This window comes from Lactuca virosa, chromosome 6 (assembly GCF_052849685.1).
Source record: "Lactuca virosa cultivar CGN04683 chromosome 6, Lactuca_virosa_CGN04683_v6, whole genome shotgun sequence".
In the NCBI taxonomy this organism is placed as follows: Eukaryota; Viridiplantae; Streptophyta; class Magnoliopsida; order Asterales; family Asteraceae; genus Lactuca; species Lactuca virosa.
This window is the reverse complement of record NC_136431.1, coordinates 11094760-11104169: the sequence shown is the minus strand read 5'-3', so window position 1 is coordinate 11104169 and position 9410 is coordinate 11094760.

The following is a 9410-nucleotide window of genomic DNA, read 5'->3' as shown; positions in this document are numbered from 1 at the left end:
GATTACTCTGTTGAAATTTCTATACCCACACAACGATGGAGATATAAGTCTATTTATACTTGAGGGATCAAATTACAACTATCATTTTACTCCTACATATTTAGTAACCTAAATTTTAATAATATTTATTATTAATTACCAAAACTAAAGTGTTGTTTGTTTTTTTGAAGACAAAACGTCTGCAGTCTGCGGATCACATCTGCAAACCTCTTCACTAGAAGAGGTGGACCAAATGTCTGCAGTCTGCAAGAAGAAGACTGTTTGTTTTTTAACATCTGTATACTGTTAAAATAAACTGAGATTTAGATATACCGATTTTTTTAAACACAAAAAATATTACAACAAACTATATTTTTCATCAACTATTAGCATGGTATAAATTATGATAACTAAAAAATAAAACTTAATTAAGGTTTTGATATTATATTTATGAACTAATTAATCGATGATATTGTTTCTATCCTAAATAACATAAAAAAAAGTTACCAGATTTATCTACTAAATGTAAACGCATAGAAAAATAAAAAAAAACCTACAAAATTATGTCAAAGTTATTTTGATAAATATATTATTTGAATATAAAAACATATACTTAATCATATGCATAGACATTTTGGTTAATACATAATTCTGATATAAAAAAAATAAAAATATACAATTAATAAAGAAACAAATAATTACATGAAAAGAAAGAAGGAGGACAAAAGTATAAAAAAATGATAAACGACACTAATAATTACCAAAAAAAATATTTTCTTTTTTAAAAGTTATATATAAATTGTGGAAGAGGTAAGAAAATGCTAGAAGATGTTGGAAGACATAGGACCATGTCTGCGCAAAGAAGAGGGCGTGCATACCTTTTTAGGTCTGCGGTCTTCTAAAAAACAAACAGTCTGCGAGACCAAATGTCTGCGTACTGTCTGCGCGACGCAGACATAAGAGGTCAAGAAGAGCTTTTGCAGAAAACAAACGCCACCTAACTTGATTAAAGAAAACGATTGGCTCATAATAGTTCACATTGTCTTCACTTTAACTAGTATCTTCAAAAGAACCACAAACACACACACACACAAGCGCACACACACACTCACTCTCTCTCTTTCTCTCTCTCTCTCTCTCTCTCCTTCACTTTCTCTCTCTCTCTTGCTCTCTCTATTTCTTTATGTGTGTATATATATATACACACACACACACACAATGTTCTAAATAACGTAAGGCGTAACTTGGCGGCAATGTCAAGTCTCAAGTTTTTGCGAGTCCTGACGAGCCATGTCGTTTGTAAGACGTGACTTAAAGCGGCAATCTTTGATATAACTGATAATTTTATATGTATTTTCAACTATTATTCATTTATATATATATATATATATATATATATATATATATATATATATATATATATATATATATATATATATATATATATATATATATATATATATATGGCTTAAGGCGGCAATTTGTCAAAGCTTGACATCAAGTACAAACATTGGAGCCATGACGAGCTTTTTAGAACCTTATATATATATATATATATATATATATATATATATATATATATATATATATATATATATATTTGACAATTTTTAGGTTTATGCTTATTATCTTTGTGGTTGAACTTGTAAAATAGAATTCGTTGTTTCTTGTATTATATTATTATTGTTTTTCTTAGCATTTTGGATTGGGAAGAGATATCTAGAGTTTTTTTTTTTTTTTTTTTTTTTTTTTTTTTTGAATTTATCTATTTTTTTTGATAATTTGCCTTTTTACTAACTGAAAAATTGTCACTAAATTAAGAAGATATTCGTAACGTCTCAAAAATACCCACAAAATTTTCATTTTTAAACCATCAAATTCATACAACAATTTGTTTCAAAACGAATCACAGTAAAATATATCTTTTAATCATTAGAGTAAAATAATAACTTTCAATGCAGAAAAAGCCATCAGGGGATGCTGTGTAGTCAAGTCGGGCCCTTCTCGTTGGACGTGGAAGTACCTAAAAATGTTAATCAACAAAACCGTACGCATAAAGCTTAGTAAGTTCCCCAAAATACCACTTAACATACGTGTTGTGCCCAAGCCACATATCGAGCCGCGCCCCTCATATATTCGGGCCCAACCCAACATACTTACGGGCCCGACCTAACATACAAACGTGCCCAACCCAACATACAAATGAGCCCAGTCCAATATACAAACAGGCCCAGCCTAGCACACCAATGCAAGAGTTACATAGACAACTAACATCCTACACGGTATAGTAAGAAGACTCACATTGATGACGTAATCAACAGCTAACAGATCTCGCAGCCAACGCACGGGGTGCTATACATCTCATAATAAGTCACACAAGATAAACCCTTACTCTACCTTAAAAGTCAACCTATGCCAAAAGTCAACGATCAAATTCAAAGTCAACAGTCAACATTAGTAAAAACAGATTCTCACATCGTGACCAGACCATCGTCACGTCATGGCCAATAAGCTCATCCCCGATCTAAAACTCCAGATTCGAACAACTCAGCCGCGATCGAAACCATCGTCACGTCGTGATGACCATGCCCTCATGTATTGACAGAGCCAATCCAAAACAATTGAGGAAAATCTCATTGTCACATCGTGACTGCCTTATGGTCATGTCATGACTACAGCAAAATGGGACTACTTAATGCGTTTAACACTAATCCTTTAAGCCATCCATTCCAACTCTCCAAAAGACATTCTTACTCCAAAAACATTATAAAATCGATGATTTTTAGACATGCATGTCCAATGCTTGTCTTGATCTGATATTATGTCAAAATGATGAAGACATGGAATCACAATCATATGAATGTCTTCAAAACTTAGCCAAACTTCAGATCCAACAAACACAACCCTCAAGGGGCCTCAAGGAACCATAAATTTGCCAACTTTATGGAATCCTTCCATCTAAACTTCCACAACATGAAGAAAAGGGAGACGTAGCCTACATCTAGAAGCTAACAAAATAAAGATTTGATCTCGAACACTTACAATGGTCAAGAAATGGCTCCAATACAAACTCCAAGCTTGCCAAGAGATTCTTTAAACCACAAGGCCTTCTTTTTTCTTCCAAGAGCACGAAAACACCAAGAATAAGCTCACACATGAAGATGAGGATATTAGGATTTACTTCAAGCTTCTAAAGGGTGATGAAGGCTGAAAATGGAACCCTAAATCCGAGATTAAATAATTAAATACATAGGAAACCCTAAAAAGATCATGGGCTTGGGCTTCAAACCTTGTCATGTCATGACCATACTCATGTCACGTCATGACATGCTTCCGAATATGCGTTCTTATCTTTGACACGTCACGTCGTGACCTCCCTATGGTCACATTGTGAAACATGATTTTTCTCAAAAACCATGTATTTGATTTCTTTATGCCCTACACTAATCCAATCTAAAAAGCGGGTGTTACAAGATTCCCTTGGTAAAATTAGTTGTTCGTAAATTTTTGGAAAGTTTTAAAAATGAGGTATGTCGGTATTTGCATAAACAAGTATGTCAGAAATATGCCTTTGTTGACTGACGGAAAAATATGTAACGCCCCAATTCTCAGGTATTAATATTATGGCTTTAATTTTCAAGTTTCAAGGTCTACTCGACGAGTTGGATTCCCTGAATCGTCGAGTAGCAGCGGGTTTGGGGCCACGTGTTTAAGTGACCAACTCGCCGAGTCGGAAGAGTGACTCGACGAGTTGGAGCTGGACGGTGAAACCCTAATTTTCGGGGTTTTGCACCCTATTTAAGGAACCATTATCCTCCCTTAGTCCCTTACAGCCTCTAGAGAGTCCATCAACCCTATTTCGTGTGAGAGCTTCATTTGAGTGTGTTTTTGAGCTTTGGATGGTGGAACTTGTGAAGGGAGCTTGAAGGTCAAGTAGCTAGCAGCAAGGGACTCGTGTGGATCTGCAAAATCTATCTCAGTTATCTCCATTTGAGGTATCAATTCATGATCTTGGCCTCATTCCTTTCTAGATCTCTTTGGATGAAGTTTAGGGCTTTTGGCTTGGTTATGAAGCTATTGTTGGGTATGAGCTAGATCTGAAGTTGCAACTTCATATCTGAACCCTCCTTGGGATCTAGGTTCATAAAGTTTCTAGCCTTGTCATGTATGAAACCTTCCATTTGAGTTAGACCCCATTTCAAGTGTGGATTTGGCATTATGAGTCATTAGAACCTTGAATGCACGTAAAGTTTGCAACTTTACGTGATAAGCATGCCTTGGGAAGTTAGATCTGCAGTATGGAGTCTTGGCATGGCTTAAAAAGCATCTGTATGGATGAAGGACCGAAGGGACTTGGCGAGTCAGTAGAGTGACTCGACAAGTCTGATGAAGATTGCCTTGGGCTCGGCGTGTTAGACGAGTAACTCGGCGAGTTGGCAAGTTATGCAATGAACTCGGCGAGTAGCTGTGGGTACTCGATGAGTTGAGGTCAACATGGACTGTTGGCCTTGGCAGTTGACTTTGACTTTGACCAAGGGTTGACCAGTTGACTTCTGACGGTATTTTGGTAAATTGGATATTTATAGCAAAGGACATTGGTGAATATAGGTGTGGGAGTTGGAGTTACTTTTGGAGGAGTTTGACTCTATCTTCCGAGCTACTTGCGAGGTGAGTTATCCTCACTATATCAACAGGGTCTAAGGCACCAAGGCCGGCCCTTTCTCGGATTGTATACTGGTATTTGTTTGATATGCTTATCGATCTGTTAGATCTGCGTCCTGGTAATTAGGACGACATTATGTTTAGTGACCTGGTTTAGGTCGGAATCCTGGTATATAGGATGATGCTACGTTAGTGACCGGTTAGGTCGGTATCCTGGTTAGGATGTTGCTATGCTATATGATCTGTTAGATCGGTTTGTTGTCTATGGACTGTTATGTGATTATCTGTTATATGTGCACATGGTTGTTTGATTGGGGTTGGGTTGAGGCGGGTCCTACTTTGTGTTATAGGCCAACATACCCAGGGCAGACTGGATAGACTGCAGACCCGGGAGGGCACATAGTCAGGCCGAAGGCCCGGCGAGCGGTCCGGATAGGCTGAAGGCCCCGAGAGGGCGGTCCAGACGTGCCGAGGCTCGGAGAGTGGGCCAGATAGACTGAAGGCCCGGTACGGGCGGTCCAGTCAGACTGTAGACTTAGAGGGTGGACCAGATGGACTGAAGGCCCGGTGAGGGCGGACCAATCATACTGTAGACTCGAGATGCATGGTTGTTTTGTGTTTGTTATATGATATGGTTATGATATTGTTGAGGTTGGTATTTTGGGGGTAACTCACTAAGCTTTCGGGCTTACAGTCTCAGTTTATTGTTTCAGGTTCAGTGGATGACCGCGGGAAGGCGAAGCTGTGACCATACACTTCCTCGATTTATGATTATGATTTCTGGGAACTCTGATGTTTACACTATTTTGAAAACAAATTGTAATAACTGAATGGCTTTATATGATTTAAAAAGTTTTAAATTGACTCGAATTTTATGGATGTTACAAGTTGGTATCATAGCATTGGTTTGAGTGAATTGGAGGAACATTCGTGTGAATCCAGTCTCAAATCAAGGAAAGGTTTTCAAAATGATTTTTTAAAAGGGTTTTCAAAATAAGTAAAGGAGGACGCAGAGTGTACGATCAGCCGGAGCCAATAAGTGAACCCCAAAATACCATACACTTATTTGATTATGTGATATGTTAGAACAACATGCTAGTACTAGGCTAGGGATCTTCAGGAATTGCATGATAGAATTGCCAGATTACATGATGCCTGCTAACCTAGGGTTTCCTTTATATGAAATTGACATCATTACTGTAGTTGCTTAGTGTATGCATCACAGTTATACATAATTAAGATCTTATAGCCTGAGAATGTTTGATTTGGCCTTATGTTCTGTTCTTGTCTGATTGGGAGCTTAGGGTAGGATTGGATATTCGAAAGTCTATGGGTTCCCGCGTTATGTATGGCTAGCATACACTAGTGCTGCAGGGTTGGTGGAAGTTTCATGGATGGGTGGGTTATGTGAGGCCAGTAGGCCAGTTATGAGATATTTAGCATTTCCTCTAGGAGTGAGGATTGAGCGCTCGCTATATTTGTGTGTATTGTTAGGGCGTTGTGATGATACTTGGGAAAAATATGGGTAGGTGTGGAAGGTAGTATGGGCCTGTACTACTGAAAGCACAGGACCCATACGCGTATCAAGGAAGTCACAACCCCTAGGGTTTTGGTTGGGAGTTGGTTCCCGGGTTGTTCTGAGGAGTATCTGATATCTTTTCGGTATGTTTTCAATATGGTGATTACACGACGATTAGTGACTGGATCAGGGTCAGGATCAGGAGAGGACGGACAGGAGGCGCCGACAGCGCCCGAGACTATCAGCCAGATGAGGCCAGACGAGATGGATGACAGGATCCAGGAGATCCTGCATGATGAGGTTGCTTCTATGTTTCGGGCTCAGTTGCCGAAGATGTTTGGGTCTATCAAGACGGCCATGGTCGAGTACTTTGACGAGCGTTATGCAGCCCTTGCGGAGGTGGCTGCCGCGGCAGCTACTGCAGCTGTAACAACGGCAGGGGTAGGAGCCAGTCGGGCTTTTCAGTATCGGGACTTCGATAACACAAAGCCCCCGACTTTCGATGGGATTCAGGACCCTATCGTAGCCATGAGGTGGCTATCGGACATCGAGGGATGCTTTTTCACATGTTCCTGCCCGGCTGACTAGAAGGTCAGGTGTGCCTTGAACATGTTGAGCTTCGGGGCGAAGGACTGGTGGAGGTTGATGACATGGTCTTATTCAGATGAGTAAAGAGTTGTAGTTTCTTGGGATCAGTTTAGGGAGATGTTCTGCTCCAGTTACATTCCGCGAGTCGAGCGTGAGCGGCTAGCTCGGGAGTTCTTGGAGTTGAGACAGGGTGCAGAGTCGGTGACGGAGATCACCCGTATATTCACTGAGAGGGCGATGTTCTGTCCGGATTTTGCTTCCAAGCAGGCTCAGATGACGCATTATCTGAGCATGCTCAAGACGGACATTAGACAGTTTGTTGCTACCCATCGATGTGATACGTTGCTGGACTTACAGGAGGCCGCTAGGCAGCGTGAGCTGGAGATTGAGTTACAGTTGCGAGAACAGAGGCAGGCCCAGGTACAGTCGCAGCCGGTGCCAAAGCGGTCAAAGACCGCTGATTCTAGGTTTGGAGGCCAGAGCGGCCGCACATGTGAGAAGTGCGGGAAGGGTCACTTCGGAGTTTGTAAGTCCGGTAGTGCGTGCCGCAAGTGCGGAAAGGAGGGGCATTATGCGAGGGATTGTCGCCAGTTGGCCTCGGTTCAGGACATGAGGATTTGTTATCTCTGCCATCAGGTTGGTCACGTGAAGACCAACTGTCCACAACTGGTTGCTAGACCGGTGCAGGCTCCAGCGTCGGCTACATTGAGGATTACTGACGGGGGTCAGGGTAGAGCAGAGCCCCCGAGGGCTCAGGGACGTGCCTTCCAGCTTACAACAGAGGAGGCCAGGACAGCGCCAGATGCAGCTGCTGGTATGTTTCTATCTGTATCTTATTGTTTAGAATTATATTGTGAATTTCCCATCCCTTTCTACATATGGCATAGGAGAGTTTGAGGAATTTAGTAACAAGGGTTGTAGACGGTTAGTATCCAGGGGTGTTGGTGATCAGAAGTTAGGATATAGGATCACCATTCCAGGGCCAGAAACAGTGAATTGGAGATGCAGAAGTGTCACTGGGATTCGGGTTTCTTCTGAAGTTCGGTTGCTCCATGCCAGGAGGGTTGTTTTGTGGAGATTATTTGTCCAGGATTCATCGTTCTATGGTGAAGTGTGGAAATGCTTTGGTTAGGACGGTTAATTAGTGTTTTGACTTCGCCACTAGTAGGTAGTGGTTAGTGTCCCAAGTGGGGGAGAATTAGGAATATTTAGATGGAGCATCAGTCGTTGAGGGCTTTGTTAGCTGCCAGGGCTCGACAGTACATTCAACACGAGTATGCGGGTTATTTAGCGTGTGTGGTAGATACGCGGGTCAGGGGTCAGACCACGGTTTTTCCGAGAGGGTGGACGATCAACATGAGGCCTAGGGTTAGGCCGGGGTTATAGTCCGAAGAAGGGATCAGGAGTTCGAAGCCCCAAGTGGGTGAGAAAAGGCTGCATAGGAGAGAGAGCAGCAGGAGGGGGTGGCCCAGGGTGATGCTCAACAGTTTAGAGCGGTCCGGATAGACTGAAGGCCGGTGGAGCGTACCTGTCAGGCCGAAGACTCGGAGAACGGTCCAGACAGGCTAAAGGCCTAGAGAGGCGGTCCAGACAGGCTGAAGGTTCTGAGAGTGGTCCAGATAGACTGAAGGCCTGGTGAGGCGGTCCAGTCATACTGAAGACTTTGTATGTGTTTGTAGATCTATGTGCGAGTATTAAGTATGCTGTTATGCTATAACAATCAGCAGGTCTGTCCCCAGGTATTGAGCATGTTGTTGGAGTAGGCTGAGGACTCCGGTGTATTTTTGGGTTTGATAGAAAGTTGTTATTAGAGATCGGATGGAGTATAGAGAATCTTGGTGATCTCATTAGTTCGGAGTGCCTCAAAAGATTAATCTTCTCGGATCGGGTAATACTCCAGTTGGGGACTGGGAAGTAGATCTGATTGGGTATTCGTCAGCCTTAGGAAGGCTTGGGATTAGAATATACTGACATTCAGGTTCTGGGAACCGGGTTAGATCTTTCTCATGATCGTCTATGTCATTTGGATAGGGTTGAGGTGGTCCTGCTCTGTGCGGTAGGCCAAGATACCCGGTGCGGGCCGACTGGAAGTCGTAGGCACGGAGGCTCAAGGGGAGCGGTAGGGTTGAGGCGGTAGGCCAACAAAACCTGAGAATTTCAACTCGATAGTTGAATTGATTAGACATGTTGGTATTCCAACCCGAAGGGGGTGATAAGTGTTAGATATGAGTGCCGTACTAGTTGGCCGTTAGTGGTAGGTATGTTGATGACTGACGACGCACAGTTTATATGACTAGTTCCAGTCCGATGTCATTGGCCGCGTACCAATAACACCAGACTGGGGGGACTTGATGATATATGGTCCATTGGCATGGCCTAGACTGCTCTAGCGCGCCAGCCTGGCCTGGCGCGCTCCTGCCAGTCCTGCCTAGCGTTCCCTTGTCAGCCTTGCTGGGGACTCCCTTGCCAGCCCTGCTGGGGACTCTCCTGCCGGCCCGGACAGACGCTCCCTCTCCTGGCACTCCTTTGCCATCCTTTCCTGGGGCTCGGAGAGTGGGCCAGATAGACTGAAGGCCCGACGCGGGCGGTCCAGTCAGACTGTAGACTTAGAGGGTGGACCAGATGGACTGAAGGACTGGTGAGGGCGGACCAATCATACTGT